General features: G+C 42.0%; 1 non-coding gene across 1 annotated transcript; it reads left to right on the top strand.

Annotated features, from left to right (window-relative positions):
* The first annotated feature begins 2,162 nt into the window (after positions 1-2,162).
* On the top strand, positions 2,163-2,318 carry LOC113456002. The gene has a single exon (XR_003376899.1). It is a non-coding gene; the product is annotated as a U1 spliceosomal RNA (small nuclear RNA).
* The last annotated feature ends 23,265 nt before the right edge of the window (positions 2,319-25,583 follow it).

The following is a 25,583-nucleotide window of genomic DNA, read 5'->3' as shown; positions in this document are numbered from 1 at the left end:
TGTAGACCAGGCTGGTCTCGAACTCACAGAGATCCGCCTGCCTCTGCCTCCCGAGTGCTGGGATTAAAGGCGTGTGCCACCACCGCCCGGCTATTTTTTTTTTTTTTTAAATCTTTGACATTGCTCGTATAGCTCAGGCTGGCCTTTGTCTCTCCACGGCCTTCAGTTCTTTAATCAGAAGGGTGCACCACATATACCTGGTTGTTGGGCCTTTACAACAACAGAGACTGAAGCAACCAGTGTGTATTGTAGCAGTTAGTGAGAGAGAAAGCAGCCGGCTCCTTTGTGATGTTGCAAAGATCTTGACGGACAACTATGGCAGGTGAGAATGGAATATTAAAGACACCTTTAAAAATGTGCCAGGATCTCATTTAATTTTAATTAATTATCACTTTTGTTTCATAAAATACAAACATAATTTTAATTGGAAATATATGCCTAATACAAAAGTACTTCTTAAACCCTAGATTGAGCTAGCCCTTCATCTCAGGCTCCAACTGGGTCTAGTCTCCTTCTTCTCAGAAGCAACTGTTGCTTGAAACACACGCTCCCTCTTCCACCTTCTTTGTCTTATACATCAAAGAATTTAAAGACAGATTTAGCCACTAATTTGAGGACAAATTGTTTGGAGAGAGGAAGAGAGGGAACACAAAATGACTATAGGAAGCTTGATACTTGTCAGCTGCCAGAGAGAGGGAGCTGGATCAGAGAAAGAGCAAAAACTGATGCTTTATGAACCAAGGGTCAGGCTAGCAAAGCAAGACGAGCAAAGGTAGTCTGTCAGCAGCTGCATGGAGTACGGGGAGCAGGGGGGCAGGACAGAATGCCAAGGGTATCAAGGCAAGAGGCTTCTGCCACTGGCTAGTATCCAAAAAGGAGAGATGAAGAAGGAAGGGAATTCAGAAAGCAGCAGGTTCAGCACTGAGCATCTGTAAGTACCCGCGTTGAGGGAGGAGCTCCTGGGATTCTGGTTGCCTCATTGAGGAGGAGGCTGTGCCTCCACCCCTGCTGCTTCTCCTCCTGTCTTCGGATGTGTCATATTTCTTTCTGCATTCTGGTGTCAGGCTGCTCTCTTGAGCCTTTCTCCTTATGAAAAAGGGTTTGTCTGTGCCAGGGAGAGCTTCATCAAGGGTATTATCAAGTGCTGATCAAGCCATTTGTAAAAGATATTTCAAAATCTAAGGAGGGACAATTGTAATACCCCCCCCACCCCGCCATACCTAGCACAGGTTTTCACTCACAGAACTGCAGGTGACCAGAGGCACAAGAGTCGGGATCCAAAGCTGGTTATGTGTGAGGCATTCAAGCTTTCACCAGGGAGCACGTCATTATTTTTGACTTAAGTGCTAATATATCTTAATGCCGGTGTAGTTTTCTTTTACCAGATGAAAGTCTGCTATAGTTTATGACTTCAAAGTATTTTCCCTGGTTAATTGTAATATCTTTAGGCTACATTTTCAGGTCTGCTGGGAGAAAGGATACACAGAGGATGAGTATTTGTGTGCAGCTGCGACCGATTCAGGGATGCACCCTTAGGACCCTGCATCAGGACCCTCCCTGTTTGAGTTTTGATTGATCCCATCCATTGCCATCTACATCAGCCCTGACAGTATACTGTCACAGTTCCTGGGATTGCGTCCTGGACTCCCCTCAGTTCCCTGGTCCCTGTGGTCTCTATGGAACGAGTTCAGAGGTGACTGTGCACACAGCGTACTGTGTAGTAGAAAAAAGGCAGAGTTTATTATGCTATCAAGTGAAGTTCCTTCAAGGGATGAGATTGGACCATGACCAGCGGGACCATTACCAAGAGACACACTCCCAACAGATGAATATAGACAATGGCATGAAAGATCAGTTTGCCAGCCTGCATGCTTTGGTAGGCATTGTGCTATTTCTAAAGTTACTAGAACAGACAGATTTCCTGAGGGGGCATTTTCTTGTTCAGGTGATTGACAGGTCCATTTAGATTAACTTCTAATGGAGAGGACAATGGCAAGTCTTTGTTCCTTACCTGAAAGCCTGGCCTAGATAGTAATCTTATGACCTTCTGTCAGTTCAGAATGTCATCTCTCTATCCTGGCCCAGAGATGGGACTTAGATATCATCCTTTTGGGCAATAATCATGTAAGAGAACAGATTAGAAAGAACTTAAGGACAAAGTTATACTGCCTGGCAGGCCAGATACGATCATGCAAGTTTTGGTTTTTGTACAAGGAAAGCTTATCTATTGTATTTCAGATATGCTAACCCTTTGTAACTTCCCCAAATGCGGGAAACTCAACTGCATCATTTGTGGAAGCGGGGGACTGTGTTCCTGCTACAATATGAATTATAAAAAACGGTTATGTTTCCCCAGGAGGAACTGGTCATCCTCTGGTGGGTCTTGGCAGAGCTCAGCTCTTCTGCCTTCCTCCTTTTTGTCTAATCTGCACTTATTCTTTCACATAGTGTTTTAAATATTAAGAAGGGACACTGTGTCACCCCCTTTAATCTTTTTTTTTATATGTCTTCACTTGTAAAATTAGTGTATTAACAGGGACACAGGTGGCGAGGCCCGAAGTGACTTTCAAAAGACACAGAGCCTGCCTCTGTACTGCAGATCTACGGACATGCTGTGGAGGGGAATCGATGCCAAGCTCAACTATCTCCTGCTCTCATTCCTCAAGGCCTTGAGACCATTCTCTCTTGGAGAAATGAATAATTTCTTTTTTTTTTTTTGAGATGGAGAATCTTCACCTCTTTTCCTTAATTCTGACTTGAAAAAAATTGTCTTCTCTTTTAATGTCTGGCCCCTGGTTTGTTTTGGTAGAGATCAAGGTAGTAGGCTAGGACCTGGTAGCAATCACGGTCCTGGAATCTCCATTTCTGGCTTTACACCCTATTAGCTATGAGGCAGAAGTCCAAGCACTGTGATTTCAAGTCTGTTCATGCCAAACCGGTGGCCTAATCATCCAAAGTCCGAGAAAGATAGATATTATATATTTTCCAGAAAATGGAAAGAAATAAACTAGTGAGTGGTTTGGGAAAAGCGTCAGATTTTACATGTGCATGCCCTTTGACATAGCAATTCTGCTTCCAGAAACTGGAAGTAATTACACAGATGGACAAAGATATATCATAAGGAAGGAAGATACAGCATTACTTACAATCTTGAGGAATTGGAGACCACTAAATGTCTGGCAAAAGGCAATTGGTTAAATGAGTTATGAGAAAGAAGGGCTATGCACTTGAGAGGAGGTATTTAATATGTCAGATGACTACCACGCTCAGGGAATATATGTTCAAAGATCATAAACCCTAAAATCCAATACTCTTAGTTTCAACCACCTCTGGGCAGCCCTATAAACACGGGCAGAGGGCTGGTGTTTAATGAATGAGCCTGTAAAACACAAGATTTCACACTTAGATTCCTAAAAGTTTAATTGTAGTTTACATTTTGTGTATGTATATGTATGGTTTGTATGTATGTGTTAAGTGGGTTTGTGTGCATGTGTGTGTATCCGTGTGTGTGTGTGTGTGTGTGTGTGTGTGTGTTTGTAGGTCTTAAGTTGACATCAAATGCCTTTCTGCACCACTCTTTATTTATTGAGACATGGTCTGTAGATGAACCCAGATCTTGACCAGGGTCTATAGAGGAACCCAGAGCTCATCCAGGATCTGTAGAGGATCTCAGAGCTCAGACAGGGTCTATGGATGAACCCAGAGCTTAGCTAGCCCTGATCTGTAGAGGAATCTAGAACTCAGCTGGGGGCTGTAGATGAACCCAGAACTCAGCAATCCTGGTTAGCCTAGGACGCCAGTTAGACCTTTCTGTCTCTGCTTCCCAAGGACTAGATTTAGAGATGGTTTTCTGCCATGCCTCTGTGGGGTTGTCATAGTTTCTGGAATCTGAACTCCAGTACTCATGCTTGTGCTATTCAAGCGCTGCATCTCCTGAGCCATCTCCCCAGCCTTATTGTAGTTTTCAAAGGACAAAAATAGGCTAATTATCTACCTGTAAGGACTTGAAATATAATAATTAAAGTAACTCAGGTACCTCGGTGGTATAGCTTGTTCTTAGTGTATGAGAGGACCCAGCTCAATATTCATCATGAACTATGACTTTACAAAGGCTAATAAAAGTTGGGGAGAAAATTTATTCAGATGAAAAAGCTATAAAAGTTTGAAGTGGACACAGAAATAAAAATATTTGATAGAATGCACAAATTGGTAGCAGAGAATTTTGGTTCTGTGTTTTGTTCTTATCTTTTAAAGATGGTTCTTTCTATTAGGCCAGCCCAGGATGCTTTGATGTTTGCCTGGCTCCTTCTGATTAACCTTTCCAGGGGATGATAGGACATGCCAGCATGCCCACCAGAAAGGCCTCTTGCATGCAAAGTTAAGTAAGTGCATTTTTGAACATCCTTTGCTGTAGAAGGCATTTCTTTACTTTTATTTTATGTGCCTTCATTTTGCCTTCATGTCTGTCTGTGCATCACAAGCATAATGGTGCCTGAAGAGGCAGAAGAGGAGGAGATGGATTCCCCAGAATTGGAGTTGTAGATAGTTGTGAGCTTTCCTGTGCATGCTGATGCTGGGAACCAACTCTGGATCCTCTGCAAGAGCAGTAAATGCTCTTAACCTCTCCGCCATCTCTCCAGCCTCAATAGCCCTTGCTTTATACTCTGATTCAACATTAAGGTGTTACGAAATGGAAGTGTGGTCTAGAAGTTCTGGAAAGAAAAATAAAGGGAGCTGAACTGTTCATGTCATGATCCTTCTAGCTCTCCACTGTTCCATATGCTGTTGAATATGAGCCAGAACTCTAGAAGCCACTCGAATAACAAGGACCACAAGAATGGAAGGTAGCACTTGAGACCTGGGTGTGAAGACCAAGTCTGTGTTACTTAACATGCTGATGGGGTGACAGGCCAGTCTTAGACTGCACATTTTATCTCTTACATGAGATAAAAAATAGCTTTTACCTTAAAGCAAGCCACTTGATTAATTTTTGCAATATTTTTTATAGTTCATGTAATATGAGGCAAAATACATATTTTTTTTTCAGGACTTGAAATAACATGGTCTTTGAAATGGACAACAACTAGTAAAACTGACTGTGTATGAGTGTGTGTGTGTGTGTGTGTGTGTGTGTGTGTGAGAGAGAGAGAGAGAGAGAGAGAGAGAGAGAGAGAGAGAGAGAGAGAGGACAGAGACAGAAAGACACACATGGAGAGAAGATAACTAGGAGCCATTAATACATTATAATCTTCAAATAGAGACAGGCCTTAAGATTTATATTTAAGGCATCTCACACAAACCAATGATAATACATGTTTAAAGATTTTTGTGAAATGGTTAGTTTGTTATCAAAACACAAAATACCCAATTTGACCCAAAATAAAAGAAAATTATGAATAGTCCAATAACCATATCCAAATAGGGTGGCAGGCTCAGATGGTTTTACTGCTGCATTTAATCTAAATTCAAACATCATGTAATTCTTACGTTATTTAAATAATTCCAGTCCGCAGGAAAAGATGATATATCTTTAATTCACTGCCTAAAGTATCATGAAGATAGCACACAAGAGAAAATTAGATGGACTCCAATTACAGATATAAAAGAAAGTATTTCAAATAAACTATTAGATGTCTGAGCCCAGATATCCATTTTTTAAATTATATGATATGGTAAATGAAGTGCATTCCAGTAACACAAGGACTTCAAAAACAGGGATTTTATCAACATATTTTATTATATCAACAATCCAAGGCATATCAGTCGCAGCTGAAAAGCTATTCAATAAAAGGCAAAGCTATTGTGGATAACTGTAAGAGAGAGTGATGAGAAGGAGGTTACTGAAAAATAATACATGCTGATTCCAAAAATGGCAGATGATATTTTAAAGGTTAAAACATTAAAGCCATTTCTTATTAAAACCTGATATCAGATTCTGTCATTGTCCTTTTATGGTCTTTGGAGCAGTAGTTGATGCAAAAGAAACAAGCAAAAAAAAAATCGAAACATTCACTAAAAACATTGGAGAAAAGGGACATACTGAACGTAATTGTAACATTAAAAGTTATCTCAAAATTTTCTCTAAGTCCTGGGAATTCAGAAGACAAAATTCAGAAGTATAATGACAAAAGATATAAAACTATATTTTTGCATTTGAAATTAGTAATAGGAACTAGACAATACATTCTATTCAGAATGGCATCAGGCATCTAAGAATCTTGGAAATATATATAATCTGGAACTAGCTGTTGAAGCATCAGTGGTTAGGAAGTTCAGGAGATAGCTAGCTTAGGGTATAAGCTAGAGCAGCTCTAAAATCAAGACCGTGGGGGCAGAGGATGGGTGAGAGATTTAGGTTTAGGGAAAGGGAAGTTTGGCACAAGAGCTGATCCTCTTCTGCACTGGTCTGCTCAGATAGCTTCTACCTACCCACTGAAACTTAGGCTAGAACATTGCTGGCACCAAGCCTGATGCAAAGGAAACCATCAAACTGTAAGAGGACTTAAAATAATATCAGAAAAAAAGGAAAGAAAGCTCTAGATCCTAGATGGAGGACGATAATTGAGTAGGAATATTAACTCATGCCGAGCTCATAATGTAAATGAAGAATCCTCATGATCTCTGCAGAAGTTTATAAACTTGGGCATGCTCAAGGCCAACTAACACAGATTCATGTTGCTATTGAACAAGGTCAATCAAATTAGAGCTAAATAAAAAAAACCAAAGCTTTATTATTGCTGTGATTACATAAATTTACTTCGTCAAATACCCTTCACAAGGGAATACTTGGGTAAGAAATGAATTTGTGGTTGCACCATCCAACCGGATCCTGTTGTCAGATAAATTTGGGCCTGGAAATAATGTAAGTCTCATGAACACATTTGTGTTTGTCAGATCTTGGGGTCATCTGTCCTTGGGAATCTCATTTTCAGCTGGGGTGGGTGGAGGGAGGTGCTAGCAGATTGGAAATAGGCGAGCAGTGGTTTGTGGCTTGGGAATGGGATGGTGGCTGATGAGTAAGAATACCTTCGAGGTATTTCCCAATGAACACCTTGTCAAATGTGTTCTAGGTCAAGTTCATCCTATGGGCAGAGTCAAGCATGAGGGATGATCGTAAACACAGTCAGATCTTTCATGATGGCTGGTTTGGTACAAGGTCAGCGAGAGGTAGGGTTTGGCAGAAGGAAAGCCAGGGTAGGCTGATGGTGAGCAGAGGCAGGAAAAAATCAAATATTTAGTTCAAGCTTTAGTACATATGTTAATAGAAACAAGAACACGACTTTAGGTTATTTTCTTAAGTAAAATGGAACCCATAGCATGGGCTGAAGGACCAGAAAGGAGTCTCAGGGACCAGGAACTGAGCAGTTAGTGGCCTTGAAGCCTTTTGTGCAATGGGTCTTAGGTGTGGGGAGACCTCCCTCAATGCAGTCAGTGGGAGCAGAGGATGGAGAGCTGACTTGGACTTGAGATAGTCTAACCAAAGTGCATATCTTATGTATCTTTATAATTCTGTAATTTATAACCTAGGTAATTCTGCATGCCAAATGAAACTCAGACTAAATACCCCTTGTAGAAAATTCTTGGCATCAAAAAATTCCATTTGGAACCCTCCTGCATCTTATGTCTTGGTTTTCACCTCCTTATCTTTTTCAGTCACTGTTCTGAGGCATCCTCCCTACTGTGTCTCCTATTTTCCTATCTTTCCCTTTCCTGCCCTCCTCATCCCCCCTTTTCTGTCCTTTACCGCTCATAGGACATTTTGCCATAATAACCAACTTGCCGGTTTACTCTCAGTACCCCCTACTAGTCTGTAAATTCCTTCATGGATAAAGTCTTGCCCTGTTAGGCCTTCTATTTTCAGAACCATGACTAGTGTTTGCACTTAGTAGTAGGTAGTCAGAATGTATATGATTGACGGAAATAGTGAGTGGAAAATGGGAGGCTGTGCTTTATCAGCTGATGAATGAATTGGGGTGGGGAAGAAATTACAAATTTGGAAATGCTTAGAGGGGTCAAGGAGAAACCTATTATATCAAAAGTGTTTCCATGACTTGAACTTAGTTTTATTTTTACTTTAAAAATGAGCTTATTTGATGTTGTGTCTGCTTAAACTGTTGTCTTCTTCAGTTATGTCCAGGTTTAGGAGAACATAATTTGGGATTCCTTTTGATAGTGATTAGATATCAAGTGCTTAAGGCAGTAGAAATGTGGGATAGGAGAGTCAGTCTTAACTCACAGTGTCTGGAGTTCCCAGGTCAGAACCCACTGTGATGGGATGAGCGCAAGAGATAGTGGACACCCTGGATTTGGGCCGCAGCACTGTGATGCCACTGGTGATACATAAACCTGAACCACAGACCTTTTCGAATGATGATAGCGTTGGCATTCACTCGTTTGCCGGAGTCGCTAGTAAGGATGACATAGTCTAAAGTTGAGTTCCCAGCACTAAGAAGCCCTCAGTAAGTCTGAGCGCTACCCTATACCCAACTCCAAGCCCGAGAAAAGACTACGGCTGTCTCACCAGCACCTGTGTGTTAACCCAATGATAAGAGCTGGGAAGTAGAGGTAGAAAATGCAGGGCTTGAGTTCCAACTCTGCCACCAAAGTCAGTGATTGCTTGTTACTGTTCTTTGTCTGCAGACCCAGCTCTCTGTAGAATCCCTGGCTTGTGCATTGCCTCTGACTGTCCCCTAGTGTCTCATTCACTCACTATAGCATCTGGGGACTCATGGAATTCTTGCTACTTAATCTAGGAACAGCAGAGTGTTTTCTGTGTAGTCTACTATTAATATGCCGATTAGGGCTCGGTCACTGGGTTTCACCTCTAATTTTGCTTTCTCCCTCAGTGCCACTTCCAAGAGCCCCTAAAATCAAAACCTCAGCCTTCTCTCATAAAGAAACCAAACAGAAGAGAGGAGTGACCTCCATGTCCTTATCTTAGGCCATTGGCCTTATTGTCCCTCACATCTATGCCAGCTCAGGGACCAGCCACTCAGCGTTCAGACTTTCCTCTTCATGACCATCTGTGCTCTGTGGCGTTATCTCTGGTTAGTTACCGAATTCCAGCCATTTGTTGAAGCGTAACTGTTGCTTGATGTGCTAATCATGGGCCAGACCCAGTGGGGCAAGTGGAAGGTGTCACAAATCAATGTCAGCTGGGACAGAGGACCGGGGAGGAGACTATTGTAAGCTTGATCAAGAATCTGGGCTTGCTGGCAGAGCTGTGGGGAACAACCGAGGCGGAGGAGTGATTCTGAAATTTTCTGCGGCTGCTGGAAGCCAGGTGTGAATAGGTTACTGTAGGTGATTGGCATGCGGGAATTGACCTGTATGAGAGGGGAGGAGGAACCTGGGAACTGTTTACTGCATGTAAGTTTCCAGCTCTCGAGGGTCTCACCTTCCAGAGCAGGGAGATGACAATGAACAAGCAGTCATACAGATGGGCAAGACACCATAAGAGTGGTAAGCATAGGGAGCAAACTAAAACAGAATAAAGCAAGGTGACACAACCCTAATAGGAGCTTCTCTCTGAGAAAGTGGCAGCAATTCTGAGGCGTGAGTATTGGAGGACCTCGAGGGACAGAACCTCAGAGGCTCACAGCAGGAGATAGTTCAGTGTAGAGCATTGTTGGAGACATGGTTGTGAGGATGGGTGTCCCATTGTGGTCTGATAGCCAGAGATGCAGAGGTGGGCAGGGCTGGGGGAGAGGAGCGGGGAGAGACAAGTTACTTTCTGAGTTAAGGATGTACGCTCCAAGGAAGATAAGATCAAAACTGATACGTGTCTCCGGACCTTCACTCATATCCTAATGCTGGAGACTGTGCAAAGTGCAAGGTGTACGTCACACCATTCTTAAACTGGGAGATGAGAAAACTAAGAATCTGACATTCTAAAAGGCACAGTTCTGGACACAGGGCATTAGATATATGCTGTCGTCAAGAACATAGGCTCTGGGCCTCTTCTAGTACTACACTCTCATCCAGTATTATCTAAAAATCTTGCTTTAAAACAAAAATCTAAATATTTAGGCTTAGAATTGAAAGTCTTCCCAAACTGGGCTTCAGCTTGTCATACCAGACTTTAGTGAATTCATGGTCCTTGAGTTCTGTGTTGGGTTGTCATGGGAAATCACTGTACGCGGGGGGGGGGGGATGATGATGTGAAGGGGAATGATTGAGTGCCGTGGTGTCCAGAACTCGGAAGGGCCTGGAGACATGGCTCAGCAGTAAAACATGCTTGCTTCTTTTGCAGGGGACTGGAGTCTGCTTTCCAGAACAGAACACACTTTGGGTGGCTCCTAAATGCCTGGAAGTAAGAAGTCTAATGCCAGGAGATCTGACATACTTTCTGGCCTCTGAGGCACCTCTACCCATGTGTACACACACACACGCAATACGCATGCGTGCACATAAGCATATATATATACACACACACAATTAAAAATAAAATCTTGAAAACGTTTTAATCCTTTCCTTTCTTCCTCACTAGCAACTTGCAACATTATCTTCACTTCCTAAGTGAAAAAAAAAAAAACCAAGCACAAAACAAAAATAAGTAGCTATTTCTCAAGCCATTCTGTGAAGAATGAGCAAATGTGAGCCAGGTGATTTTGAATGCAGGGAAACCAGTTGCAGCCCCTTACCATGTCATGGTCAGAGTTCAAGCACACACTCATTAATCATCGTCTTGCCTTGACTTCTAGACATTTTTATAGTATTGCTGGAAACCGTGATTATAGTGATAATGTAATGTGCCAAAATTATAGTCAAATGGTATAAAAATTTAACGACATCAAGCACATGCTATTTAACAATGGTGGCTCTTTGTGTCCTGGGCCAATAGCGTGAAACATACTTTGGTTTCCTTGTATCTCCACTGAATTTAACAGGCCTTACCTGATTTGCACAGTGGCTTAATAAGTAGACCCGTTCTGGTTAAAAACCAGGTTTGAAGACGTTACAGTCGTTTAACTATATCCAGACGCCTCATACAAAAGGTATACCAGACAGACAAGGCAGCCATTATCTTGAAAGCTTCATTTATTTTTTATTTTATATGTATACATAAGGGCCTGCTTATATATATGTGTGGTACACCATGTGGGTGCCTGGTGCCCACCAGGGCTAGACGAGGTTGTTGGCTCCCTTGGAACTGGAGTTACAGATGATTGTGAGCAACTCTGGGAAAACAGAGTAAGGGATTATGTTAGAGACCGCCAGGGGTGGCCGTTTCCCCGAGATGACCTTGATCATTGTGAAGGGATCCAAAGGGAGCAGATCAATGTCCAAGGTGACCTTGTCAGTGATGTGTGGGTCCACAGTGGTTTGTGGGTCCTGGACAAAGGAAAGAGAAGATTTTGAGGCTCATGGTCAAGGCCATGTTCAGTCGTACTCAAAGGAGCTGACATGCTCAGTCTCAGAAGAGTTCTCTTGGATTTTTCAGCCATTGTCCTCATGCCAGTGGGTCACAGGATGGAGTTTTAGGCCAAGATATGGATCAAAGCGTGAAGTTATCCTCACCATAAAAAGGATCAATCCTGTCTATCTAGGCCTGTGGGTTTAGGGTGCAATGGAAACCTTGTTTCTCTACATGGTCTAGGAAAATTTCTTTCAGTAAAGGACTCCCAGGGATAATCTTTAGCCCAGCAAAATAGACTTAACTGGCTTCCTGCAATACAGGAAGGGAGGCTGCTTGGACTGCGGAGGGAGGGTCTTAGTGGACATGGGAGACAGAGTTAATTACTAGGCTTTTGCTCTGTCCAGTGATTCTTAGAAGAGGAGGGATTCAGCCCTCTGAGTCGCTTGTAGTGAAACGTACTTTGTTGGGGAGGTGGGAGTTGCTGAGCTGGACCAGGCTATCTTTTGTAAGACATCAGCAGCCCTCCAAGAAGAGGGTCATTACACCGTGCTGGGGCGGCAGAGTGACCTTTGAAGAGGTACTTTACCTGCGCGCTTGGCAGTGGGCTTTATCTGCGTCTGTTATCACAATCTGGTTAATGGCAGGCCTGATATTTAGTGCCTCAGAGGAAAAGTGTAAAATGTCTCTGACATTTTGAAGAAATCAGGGCTACAATCAATAGTGGTTTTAGCCCCACGTGCTGGAGCTGCAGTATCAGCTCGGAGAATGGCTCCAGGCCAGGTTCTGTCACTCTGCCTTTCTTCTATCCGGGTCACGCTGGCCCTGAGAAGAACCAGAGGCTGAACTGAAAAGGCTTGTTTTGCTGAACTCTGCTGAATTTAAATATGCATTTTTATTGAACATTGACAAAACTCACCAAAAATATCTAAGGCAAGATAACCCAACAAGCTACTTCATGTGCAATTTTAACCAACTTTTCAAAATATTTTTATTTAAAACTATTTTTTTTATCTTTGGTGACTGTATACATGCAAATGAACATTTTACCTACCCCATTACTCTCTCTTATTCTTTTTCTCTTATAAAAATTTTTTTTTTTTGAGATAAAGTCTTACTTGCTTTTTAGCCTAGGCTGGCCTAGAACTTGCTATGCAGCCCAAGCTGGTCTGAACTCCTGATAATCTTCCTTCTTCAGTCTTTTAAGTGCTAGGGCTATAGGCATGATCTAGGATTCCCAGCTCCACGTGGTTAAAATAAATGCTATCATTATTGATTTATCTGTGTATGTGTGTCCATGTGTGCACACATGCCATGGCGCATGTGTGGAGGATGGAGGATAACTTTGAGGGGTTGCATCCTCTCCAACCTTGTTGAGGTCTTTCTTGTTTCTACCCTGATGTATTCTCCAGTGACTTTATGCGCAATTCTCCTGTCTTTGTCTCCCATCTTTCCATAAAATTGCTCCGATTACAGATAAGCACCAAGAGTGTCCATTTTTATCCCCATGGGTTTCGGATGGAAATCAGGCTGTCAGTCTCATAAGGCTAGGTTTTTACCTGCTGAACCTTCGCTCCTGCCTTTGCCTGTTTTAGGAGTTCATGTACTCTGTGCACTTAGTTCAGATAAGCACCATTAAGTGCTGATTTTGCAGAAAAGCTATGTGGTTAGAGATGTCTTGAAAAGGCTTACAGAACATGTACCGGCATTGTCTGAATTTCCTGAGGTGGAAGCAGAATTCTCCACCCCCTTTTATGCTCCTTTTGCTCTGTGGAGAAATTTTCAGCTGTCACACCGGGCACTTGGGAGACAAAGAAAAACCATGGTGGCCCTTGCTCTTCGTGTTGTAGAATTATAAACCAAACTTCAGAAAACTTAGAGAAATTAACTTTAAAATGTCTCAGATAATTGACTAATCCGGGATGCCCATTCATGCATGTCTAAGGACAGTTCCAGTACAGAAAACTGTTGTCGGAAAGACTCTGGGCTGATCTGAGCATCTATTAAAGGGTCTCTTGGGTCCTTTCCCCTTGTAAGTCCGCTTTCAAGTCTGTTCTGTCTCACCCCAGACCCATTGTCCTTTTGTATTCCACATTGACTCAGAAGTCTTACGTGGACTGGTGTACATGAATGACACCCTTCTTTTGTGCTGCATGAAAGAGGCAACCCTAGTTTTCTCTGGGTTCAGAGGGAAAATTAGTCTTCGATAGGGAGCAAGAAATTGCCTGAGCTGATATACGACTTTCAGGAGAGTGGCCTATATATTTTCTTTGCTCTGGCTTCTTTTCTTCTACTTATAAAATGAGGGTTAGTGAAACTCACCTCCCAGTGAGAGCTTCTACCCTCGAGATTGATAAAAACCCAGTGGAGGTGGCATAGATATTTCAGAGAACGGCACCGTGGAGCAGAGCAACCCTGCAGTTTTCAATTAGGTTCCCGGGAATGTGGCTGTCAATGTAGGGGGAAAAAAAACCCTCTGAATGTCCACTCGAGGTTTTAGGTGGCTGGCCCTTGGTGATAGTGGGCTATCAGGGAATTATTATGGGAAGAAATGCTCCCTCTTCTTTTCCTCGCCTAATAAGGGGTTTGGACAGACAGAGGAAATTAGAAGCAGAGACAAAGTGGCGCCTTTGAAGGCCTCTGACCAGGAAAAGGGCAGCCTTCGTGCGTGTCCACGCTGGGGAGGAGAGCAGTGGAGACAGGGCCTCATCGTCGCTTGTCATTCTGTCTGGTTCCCAGCTAAAAGATAGTCAGGGAATACGATACAGAAGAAAATATTTAATTACTTTTTATTGTTGGTTTAAGGTGTGGCCTTTCATTTCCCTTCCCTCTTGTACTTCAATGTGTTGACGGAGGTGGGTGGGGGCTGGGGTAGCAGACGCTAATCTTTTCACGCATGCTTAGTTGATGAAGTTGCAGAAACTTGAAGCAATGGCCAGTGTTTTCCCTAATGACTCTAGAATGGCAGACCTTTAGAACTGCTTTGAAAGAAAGCTGAGCCTCTTTGGACATGGAGGACACAATATGAGCAGCTGATGAAGATCATTTTTTAATTTCTTTAAATAATTGGATGAGATACTATCAGGAATGCATGCACGGAATCTGAACGGTGGGCAATCTTGTATCTCTGAGGGTGTTCCATGTGCCTACATTTAAACTAATTAAAATATACACCCAGCTGTTGTGTTGCGTGTATCTATCGAAACATCCCAGAGTTCTTTAAACAACAGTGAACTGCTTACATTTCTCAATATCTGGGGGGAGAGTTTAAACTTCCAGTAAAGCCTTTGTTTGCTTTGCTTGCATGGAATCAGAATATAGTTAATGTCTGTGAGAACGAGTCAGAGTTTGAGTTCTTTTATCAAATTCATTACTAAAAAAGAGACAAGGTGTCTAGGCCGTGGTTTAAGATGAAACATGAACAGCTCTTGGTTCATCCTTATGTAAATATTATACTCTGACAAGTACAAGACAGTTCCTAGAATTGCATCTCGTGAGCACCGCTGTGGGCTTCTGTGTCCCTTCACCTTTGGGCAGCACTTTGTCGCTCAGGAGAAAGAGTCCAGGCGCGGATGTTTTGCGAACATCACTTGGTATTCAAAGTGATGTGAGAGGTCTCAGATTCCTTGGGAACTTAAAGGTAAATTTGAGAAATCATTTGTCTGCTCTGTTATACTAATCACGCTGAAGGCAAAGGCACTTTTCATGACACATGACACGCTAACAGGTCTCCTTTAGGAAGAGAGAAGCCGGCCTGCAGAGACGGCTCCGCACTCAAGATCATGTGTTACCCTTGCACAGGACCCACGTTCTGTTCCCAGTACCTGCATCAAGAGGTTTGAACTCACACACATGCAGAAACCCACACATAGAAACCCACACACATTCTTAAAAAAAAAAAAACCCTAGAAAACCCCAACAACAGCATACTATCAAAATGCAACAGATTGCAGTAGACGAAATTTTCAATATCTTGCTCTGATTTTTAAAATATGCTATTATAAATGTGATTAAAAGTTATTCTTTCTTAAATATTTTATATTAGCATAAGGAAACATAACTGACTTTGGTATTGGCTGTGTATCATGAAATTTTATTGAATTTATTTATTAATATTTCTCCTATAGGAAATCTGGAAGTTTACATAATTTTTTGTGAACATAGGTACAAACACCTCTTCTGGTCCGGGTACCTTTAATTTGCTTGTTTTCCTAACTGCCCTGGCAAATATGTCTAGTGCAGTGGTTCTCAGCCTGTGGGTCGCAACCCCTTGGGGGTTGAATGACCTTTTCACAGAGGTCTCTTATCAGACATTTACATTAAGATTCATTAAGTATTGAAACTACAATTGTGAAGTAGCAACAAAATAATTTTATGTTGGTGTCCCCACAACATGAGGAGCTGCTGTATGAAAGGAACCATGTTAAAAGAACTGTATTAGGCAGCGCTAGGAAGGCCGAGAACAGCTCTATGCTGTGCCGTGCCCAGGCACTAAGATAAGAGACCTTGTCTTCTTCGCAAGATTAGGGAAAAGGTCGTTCAGACTGTTGCCACCGCACATGGGTGATGTCCTGGATTTCCACCTGTAACCTTTATTATGGTCAGATCCTGCCTTTCTGTGTCTAGCTTTTGCTTTGACTTTTTAGGAGCAACAGACGGGGCTAAAGACAAATGCCCAAACGGTAGCAGCTCAGAGCCAGAGCCATTCAAACACCTCCCTAGTTGTTGAATGGACGAGACACATACAATGAGACAGCACTCTACAATGAGAAGGTGAATGGCTTTGGGATCTATGCAGCAGATGTTTAAAACATTACACTCAAGTGCAACTTGTCAGACTTATACGACTACGTGTTTCCTGACCTCATGAAAATCCAATTTCTATAAAAGGCAAGGCTAGAGAGGCCCAGCCGTGGTTGCCTGTGGATGATTATAGAAATGGGGATTGGAACATTTGGAGGTGAAAGAAATATGCTATCATTGCACGAATTCTCTAAATCTCAACACAGTGTGAAGTGAAAATGGATACATTTTACTTTCAGGAACTTTACCTCATTAAAACTTGGATAAACGGGCCAGCAAGATGGCTCAGTAGGTAAAGGCACTTGCAGGCAAACCTGATGACCTCAAGGACTCTCACTGTTGGAGAAAGAAATGACTCTTTCAATCCCCATATCCAAACAAAAACAAACAAATAACATGTAATAAAAAAATCTTGGTTAGCAATGAATTACCACAGTCTGATGTGACGTTTGAGAATGACACTGTGAATCCAGTCATAGACTGTTAGCTTCAGAGAGCAACTGTCTTTGGTAGATCAGCGTTCCTTACTTCGTATTCTTCCTGGTAACTGTGTTATTATCATTACACACAGAGAAATTATGTCTCTAAATCAATACCTAGAATATATGCTTTATTATATTGAAAATTTTATTATTAACAATAGTTAATATTATCGTGTGTGTATGAATGCACGCACATGTCAGAGTGTGTATATGGAGGTCAGAGGATGACTTTGGGGGGCCACTTTTCTCCTTGTACTGTGAGCTCAAGGGATTGAAGTCAGCTTGGCTTTATGCAGGAAATACTTGGACCTGCAAAGTCATCTCACCCTCCTGGGTTTTCTTACTGGAAGTAACACTAACTCCAAAGCGCTGCCTCTCCTACTTTCTTGGTTGGGGGACTAAAGATTATGTCCTGATATGTCTGTTCTCCTGATGGTGATCTGGAACAGAAGGCTACCCTGCAGGAGAGAGCAGTCTGGGGAATAAGCAACCATTGAGCCTGCTTTGATGACTGGGCTACTCTCATGCATCCTTGCAAGGCAGGATAAAAAGACCCACCGACCAGAATAGATATGCTATGGAGTTTGTGATTGAAATGGGAATTAAAGCTTTGTAGTCTTTGAAGCAGGGCGTGTCCATTCATTGTCTGGACACCCTTCTTTAGGGAGGGAGCTCCAGCAACCAGGCTCCAGCTTCCTTATCAAAGGATGGGGCTGGGAATGGGGCTCTCAGGATCACCACCAAAAGGTCTCATAAGTCTGTGCCATAAGAATCTCACCACACTCAAAACAGACTAAATTGCCTGCTAAGTAGACCACACAGCCCCAGTACCCGGGTTTAAACTGCAGTGATCAAAATGACTTCCTTACCAACGAGACCTAACATAGGTAGGTTCTCACTCTTGAGGACATCAGTGGGAAATTCTGCTGAAAGACGTATTTCATTCCAGCTGGTCTGGGGTGGCACTCTTAGGCCAGATTTTGCCTAATAAGGAATTAGATGGTTTCCTGCTTCTCAGAAGAACAGAATACAATTTACATGGAGCATGATTCTAGAGGAAACCATTTCCCTTTTCATTAATATTTCTTTACTTCTTCATAGAAATAGGGGTGTTTGTGGAACTTAAGGATCTAAAAAATAATTTTATTGTTATTTTTGAGTACGTTACAAAAATATAGCCAATTGCTTGACCAAAGCATCTTGAGCAGTTCAGACACTTGTACTGTGTCAGTGAGTGGGTAGCTCTGGGGGAGGCTTGAGTTCAGGAATGTGTTGTCTATGATAGTCAAACTTCTTAGGGTTTCCACTACTTATAAAATATTTTTTGTGATTAAAACATAATGGCTGTGCAAGCTTGTGGCACACAGTGTGAAGTATCCATGTAGATATATGTTAGGTAATAACCAATGGTAATTACATACCCCCAAACTGAAAAATTTTAGTATTTCTTTATAATGAGATCATCCAAAATATTTTCTTCTAGATATTTTGAAATAAATATGTGCTATTTTTTAATAGTCAGTCTACCAGGTAAAAAATACTAGAATTTATTTTTCCTTTCTAACTCACTGGTCTAGCCCTCCCGCCCACTTTCGCCTTATCCTTGCCCACCTCACCTTACCCCTATTCTACTTTGACAATGGCTTTAGGATTCCACGAATGCACGAGACCATGGAATGCTAGTCTGTCTGTGCCTGGATCATTCCACTTCACATAATACTCTTCCGGTTCACCTATAATGGAGCAAATAATAAGTGGATTTCATCCTCTTAGGAGCTGAATAACATTCTGATGTACGTACTTGAAACATTTGCTTTGTCCATTCATTTATTGTAAACATGTAGCTGGCTCCATATTGCAACCACCACAAACAGTGCTGCAGAAAACATGGCTGAGCAGATGTCTCTCTGAAATACTGATTTCATTTCCTTTGTATTTATGCCAAGCAATAGGATTTCTGGGTTATATAGCAGTTGTACTTTCGAATGTTTTAGTTTTTAATGTTATCTGTGCTTTTATTGTTTATAAGAAAAGTTACTTACCTCTGAACCAGTAGCTAACATTTCCAAAAGACAAGTTACTATAAGCTAAAATTCTACAGTATCTTGTCCAAGACTTTTCCTGAGCATCACTTAATCCCATTTACCCCCTCCCAGTGACCCATTGAGGCAGGCTCAGTATTACAGTTACTTCCCAGCCAAGGATGCTGATACTTAGAAAATAATGTTCTTCAGTCATACTGTTTGCATGCTCGACCTCTCAAACAATGTCTTTTCACTCTCTCATGGGTCACAGATTTCTCAGCCATGGGTGCACACTGAAGTTTCTTTCTTAGCTAAGGTCACTATAACAAAACCATAACAGACTTGGTGGTTTAAATAACAGGAAAGACTAAGGTCAAATTGCTCAGCATCCAGGTTCCTCATGATTCTTCTGCAAGTTTGCAGAGGGTCACATTGTTAATGTGACCCCCACATAGCAGAGACAGTGTCCCTCTAATATATAATAAAGCTATTCATAAGAACTTTTTCCTTATGGCTTAGTTAGCCCCTAAAGCCCATGCTTCCAGACATCACAATGCAGGAGGGGTATGGCATTAAACCTTAAACATATGAATTTAGAAGTGTGTTTATTCCACAGCCGTCACCTGTGGGGGGGGACTTCACTATTACTGGTACCCAAGTCCCACCAACACCAAAGAAATAATTTGATGAGTGTGTAAACATTTCTTTTAGTGCCTAAAGTGATTGCCATGCATTTGATTTGAATGGCATAGAGCACTCTAGGGAGACCCATTTTGGTATGGATTCAGTTAAATAAGTTTTCTAGTGTAAGGAAGCTGTTTTGGTTGCTAATAGCAACACAAAGTCTAGGGGGCTAATAGGGGAATAGATGAAGAGTAACGGTAGTACCTAATTTAAAGAACCAAGCCACCTATAAGACCCTCGCTTTTTTTGGAGGTTGATAAATGTAAATTCAGTAGCAAGATCCAGCTCCTCTTCAGCTATGGCTCCATCTGGGAAGTGTTTTGAGAATCCAGCTCAAATTGTGGTCCTTTGAGCCTGCTTGGGACTTATATCCATAGAGGAGAGGGACAGTTCTTGGGGCTGTAAGCAGGGAAGGGACATTGACTGATAATGTATTTTTGCTTTACTTCCATTTCACGTTGATTCTTTTTTTTTAAAAAACCTCCACTCCTGCACTGATCTTTAATTGTCATCTTCTGATTTCACATTGCTTACCTATTCTACTGTGGGCTTTTTTTAAATATTACCTACAGCTGTGCTTTCCCTCTCACCCCCTACTCTATTTTCTCTCATTCATTCTTCCCATATCTTCCTCAATATTCCTCTCCCACGCTCTCCCCCTCCTTCTCTGTGCATAGAGGGGAGGGTGACCGTTGTTTCCCATGACCACAGAATATGTAGTTGAGCTTCACAGAGCTGGAGAAATCACAGGGTTAGCACATCTGGAGAGCAAGGAATAAGCCTCACTCCTAGGTCAGCGATCATGACCTCTCTCCTGCCAGGTAAAAAAAAAAATCTCTTATCTTCTTGAATATTCATTTTCTACAGCTTTGATGGTCTTTAAGCCTATATTTACTCCAGCACCCAGTGTTCACTTCCTCCTTTCTTTTACTTCTCCACGGCTCTTATGCCGGTTCCTGTTCTTACTCCATGTATTTCCCTCCTGTGGAAAGTATCCAGAGATCCGTCCTAACCCATGCCTACTGTGAATCTGATGCACCACAAAGCTAAAGAACTAATCTACCTTATTCAAAGCCTTTCTTCTTTCTTCACTCTCCTGCAAAATGTGACCACAGTCACAAGTTTGTTTGTGGTGTCGCAACTCCTGCCAGGTCGACAACAATCAGTCATAAGACACATCCCAATTTCAGAGCCATTAAGATGTGAAAACCCTGTCTTCAAATCACTGAGATGCAGCAAGATGAAAGGAAAGTCTGTATTGACAGACATCTCTAAAGAAACCCTACAGGAAGAGGGCATGCGACAGCACATTGATTTTGCCCACAAAGTCTGTGCCATTTCCTGTTTTTACTTCTTTTTCTTAGTGATGCTCACTCACAGGGCTGGTAGACAAAGCAGGGCAGATGGTCTAATGTTTCCCAGATCCTTGGCTCCTCATTCTGAGCTTAGGACACAAATCCTCATTGCAACGCAAGGTTAGGAGTTCAGCTTCCTTAGGAGTAACTGAGAGATTTCCACATGGTAGTCTGCATTTAAGTTACTGAAACACAATGAAATAAAATCTCAGAAATGTTTTCAACAGACACAAAAATCTAAAGATTGGGGAGATGTATATGCTCAACACGCAAGTCAAAGCATTAAGTTGTACACCTTTTATATGTGTAAGAGCTGCAGTCACTTTTTTTGTGGTGTGTATCCCAACAAGACTGGAAAAATAAAAGCAAAATTAAAACAAATCTCGTATCTATCACAATTAATTGATGACACTTATTTCTGGAAGAGCGGTCTCATCATGTCTTCTAAGCAACTATAAACAAGACTTGGGTTTGCTTATATATTTTTAAAAAATTTAAACAGAAATTAGAAAAAAGACCTGGATTTATTTTACAAAATGAAAAGAGAGAATAGATTTTAATACCTATATTGGTATAGGAGGTGTTGTGGTTTGAAAGAAAATGGCCTCCACAAACTCATAGGGAGTGGCGCTATTGGGATGTGTGACCTTCTTGGAGGAAGTGTGTTACTGTGGAGGCAGGCTTTGAGGTCTCCTGTATGCTCAAGACACACCCAGTGAGACAGGCCACTCTATGTTGCCTGCGATTCCAGATGTAAGAATCTCAGCTCCATCTCCAGCACCATGTCTGCATGGATGGCACCGTGTCGCACCATTGTGCTAATGAACTCAACCACTGACAATGAAAGCTACCCCAATTAAATATTTTTCCTTTATAAGAGTTGCCATGGTCGTGATTTTTTTTCAAAGCAATAGAAATCCTAACTAAGAAAGGGGGCTATTGGTAATATTTTAGATTTAAACAAATGGTTTATTGCATAGCCCAAGCTAGGCCCTCTGCATGTGGAGGACAGTTGTGTGGCTGGGACAGTCTGTCAGGCCACTGGTGGTGGGAATAGGGTTTATCCCTAGTGCTTGAACTGGCTTTTTGGAGCCCATTCTCTTTGGAGGGATCTCTTGCTCTTCCTAGATAGAGTAGGGGAGGGCCTTGGTCCTGCCTCAAAGCGATGTGCCAGACTTTGTTGACTCCCCGTGGGAAGCCTTACCCTCTCTGAGGAGTGGGTTGCAGTGAGGTGGGTGGAAGGTGGGGGGAGCAGAAGGAGGTGAGAGAGAGGGAACTAGGGTTGATATTTAAAATGAGAAAAGATATTTGAGAAAGTAAAGAAATAAAAAGGTGCTTTAAAAATGAATATACATCACAGTACTTTATTTTGCTAATCACACATGTACACACAAGTACACACACGCAACCCCCCCCCACACACAGATGAAAGGAAGTTTGTAGCAAAGGTTAGAAACAGATGTCCCTAAATAAAGAGTGGTGTGTGTGTATTTGCCAGTCTCTCTCTCTCTCTCTCTCTCTCTCTCTCTCTCTCTCTCTCTCTCTCTCTGTTTGTCTGTCTGTCTGTTTCACTTCCCCCCACCATGTGTGTGCACATGCATGCTTGTGCCTGTGCTTAACTTCTTTTAAAGGCAATTTGTTCAGTTAAGGCCTACTTATTCTCCATTATTTAACCAAAGGTGAAAGAGCCCTGTTTTGTGCCTGGAGTTTGTGACCAATTGTAGCATAGCCTCGAATGGGAGCGTGTGTTGTGTGGTGAGCAAATCCCTAACTTGCTGCATCAAACACTCGGAGACAGTCTGCAGCAAAGATTTCCAAGTGTTATCATGCAGTAAGGTCTTTAGAGTGTTTTAAAAATAGCACATACATGTGACTAGTGATTGCAGCACTACTTGTAGATTTTGGTTGGTGTTGTGACTGCTAATTATACCAAGTCCTTTGAGTAGTTTGCCAGAGAGTGCACATGTAATTAAAGCGGTACTCATTCTTGGAGGCCACTCAGTTCTAGTTGTTTCTAAGACATCTTCTCAGCTCCAAATTCTAGACAACCTCAGATTCTTAGTGTGGTGACTCTCGTGCCATTCCCAATTGATGCCCATAGAACAAGGCTCTGCTACTCTCGTTGGATCATTGGATACTCCACAATGCCAAGTATTTGAATACTCCCTGCATTTGAAGGTAGCTTTATTTGGAACCTGATACAGCTCACCATGACGTTAGATGGGAGGTTTCAGAAGACTTTCTTCATGCCCTCCTTCTGCCAGGACCATGACAATAGTGGTGGGAAATCCTCTGAGTAATGCTGACCAAAGATAGTCCCAGAGACTTCCTCTATAAGCAATGGCCATGCAGAATCTCAGAGTGCTATTCTCTTCACAGGCCTGGAGGCCAGGGGTGGAAGCCAGAACCGCCTGTGCTAGTTCTCAAATAGTGTCTTCCTTGGTAAATTCCTCTGCATAAAAATAATAGCATGGGTACTGGAATAGCAATGTTTAGAGTATGATTATTCACAATGACCAAAGAGGGGGAACAATTTAAACAGTCATTGATGGATATGGGTTAAAAATACATGTGGTCTATACATACAGTAGAATATTAGCCATCCCTAAAAGACAGCAAAGTTCTATTACATATTGTAATATAAACGAGCTTTGAAGAGGTTACACTCCTTAAATAAGCCGCACACAACAGGACAAACCATATAAGACTACTTACATGAAGTTCCAAGGAAAGTCACACCTACAGAAACAGGAAAAAGAAAAAAAATGTTTGCCAGAGGCTAAGGGGAGGAAGGAAGAGAAATCATTGTTTAATAGATAAAGAATAGGGTTCTGGAGATGGATAGGCATGATGTTGGAACAATATGAATGTACTTGGTAACAATGAAACATGCCCTAAAAAGACTAAAATGTTAAACCTTTTGTCACTGATATTTTACCTCAATAAAAGTATACAAATGAAAGCTATTAAAAATTCCTTTGCACCATCATAATAAACTGTACTCAACATCCCCCCATGAAAACCATAAGGCAAATCACTAGGAAATATTTGGTTTTGTGCATTCAGAGGCTGTCCAAATTAGCAGTAACTGCCAACTTGACACAGCTGAGAATCTTCTCAACAAAAGGGTCTCAATTGAGTAATTATCTCTATCAGGTTGGATTGTGGGCATGTCTGTGTGGGATTGCAGAGGGGACCAGCTGTAGCACGAATTCTGATTGTTCTTAATAAAAGCCCAGAGTCAGATATTAGGGGGTGAAAGCTGAGAGATCAGAGAAGCAGAGCAGGCAGCCACTAGAGAGACCTTTGACCTCTACTGAAACCTCAGACCGAAATGGTGATCTTGTCCTCAGCCTGCAGCCTCAGGCAGACTGACCGCAATGAGCTCCTGTCTCCTCCGGCCTTATACCCAGCCCGTTGTGAGCAGCACCATTCCTTGGTCAGATGGTCCCGGGTTGTTCCTAGCTAAGAGCGAGAGAACCAGCAAGAACCTTTGCTCCGTGCTTACTGCATCAAGTTCTTGGTTGAGCTCCTGTGCTGACATCCTTTCAAGGATGGAGTGTGACCTGGAAGGATGAGGCAAACAAACCCTTCCCTCCCCCAAGATGCTTTTGGTCAGAGTGAGTTATGACTGCAACAGAAATGAAACTCAGAGAGTGAGTAAATGTATTGATGAGTCAAGTAAGAGACAAAAAAAGTGTTGAATTCTTTTTAGAGTTGTAAGTGGTTTTCGCACATAGCAGCACTGATACAAACAACGACGGCGCTGTTGGTATGAAACAGTGAGCCGTAGATAGCGGAGTCTGTGCTTCAGTGTTTGCAACACTTTCTTCCTCTTCCTCCATAACCTGCATTTGCCAAATACCTTTCATCAACACAGGTCTGCGTGAGGTCAGCCATCAGCAAGGGGTGCTTGGTGGCGTGAGTACTAAGTGCTTTCTTCATCCATTTGCAGCTGAGTTTAAAAACAAGCAACGAACAAAAAGTGCGAAATAAATGAAATGGAATAGCTTGAAATCTATCTCCCTTTCCTCATGTGTTGCTCTTTGATTTTATGAAATCTTATGTGTATAATGGAAAGAGCAGGAACTTTGGAGCTCAGAGGTTGATTTTCTTAGTGTGGGAAGCCGAACGTCTCTCGGCCTCAGTTTCCTTACATGCAGACTAGAGCAAACGATATCAATCCTTCTGAATTTCTTTGAGGAATAAGCGAGCATAAAAGATCAATGCACAGCCAATGTTGGATAAAGTCCAGCTCATCTGCCTCTCTCTCCCTTCTGCTCCTCACAGCTGAACAAGACATTGGAGGTGCAGCGACAGGGTTGGGAGGCATAGTGTGCAGGGTAGGGAGGACCATGAGCGCTGATGAATGCCAGCTGTCAGCCACGGAATCCCAGCGCAGCAATTTACCAGCTGTGCAACCCCAGGCATGGTGATCTCTCACTTATTTGCAGAACTGGAATGTGGCATAGGAAATTATAAATATAGTTCACATTTTTATGGAAACAGTGTGAGACGGAGTTTATCAAGACACACTTTTGTAAGGTACACTTACATGACTGTGTTGCACACCGGAGGCATGTCTACATGCCAACTGGCATATCTTAAGAATACGCACCACTATCCAAATTCAAAAAAAATGAAACAATTAGGCTTGAGGAAAATATAATGGCCCTTCTGTTCTTTCTAGATAACCTAGAAAGGAAATGGTCACATTTGAAAGTAGAGTATTAAAAATTTGTGAAAGTTAAAAAAATTATGTATTTTCTGGTAATGTGTTAGGGGTTGGATGCATGAAAAAATGCTGTATGTATAGTTTATGACAACATTGGTATATATTTTTAAATATTATGTGTATGAGTCTTTTGTATGATGGTAG

This window comes from Microtus ochrogaster, chromosome 4 (assembly GCF_000317375.1).
Source record: "Microtus ochrogaster isolate Prairie Vole_2 chromosome 4, MicOch1.0, whole genome shotgun sequence".
Lineage (NCBI taxonomy): Eukaryota > Metazoa > Chordata > Mammalia > Rodentia > Cricetidae > Microtus > Microtus ochrogaster.
This window is presented reverse-complemented; position numbering and strand designations above follow the sequence as displayed.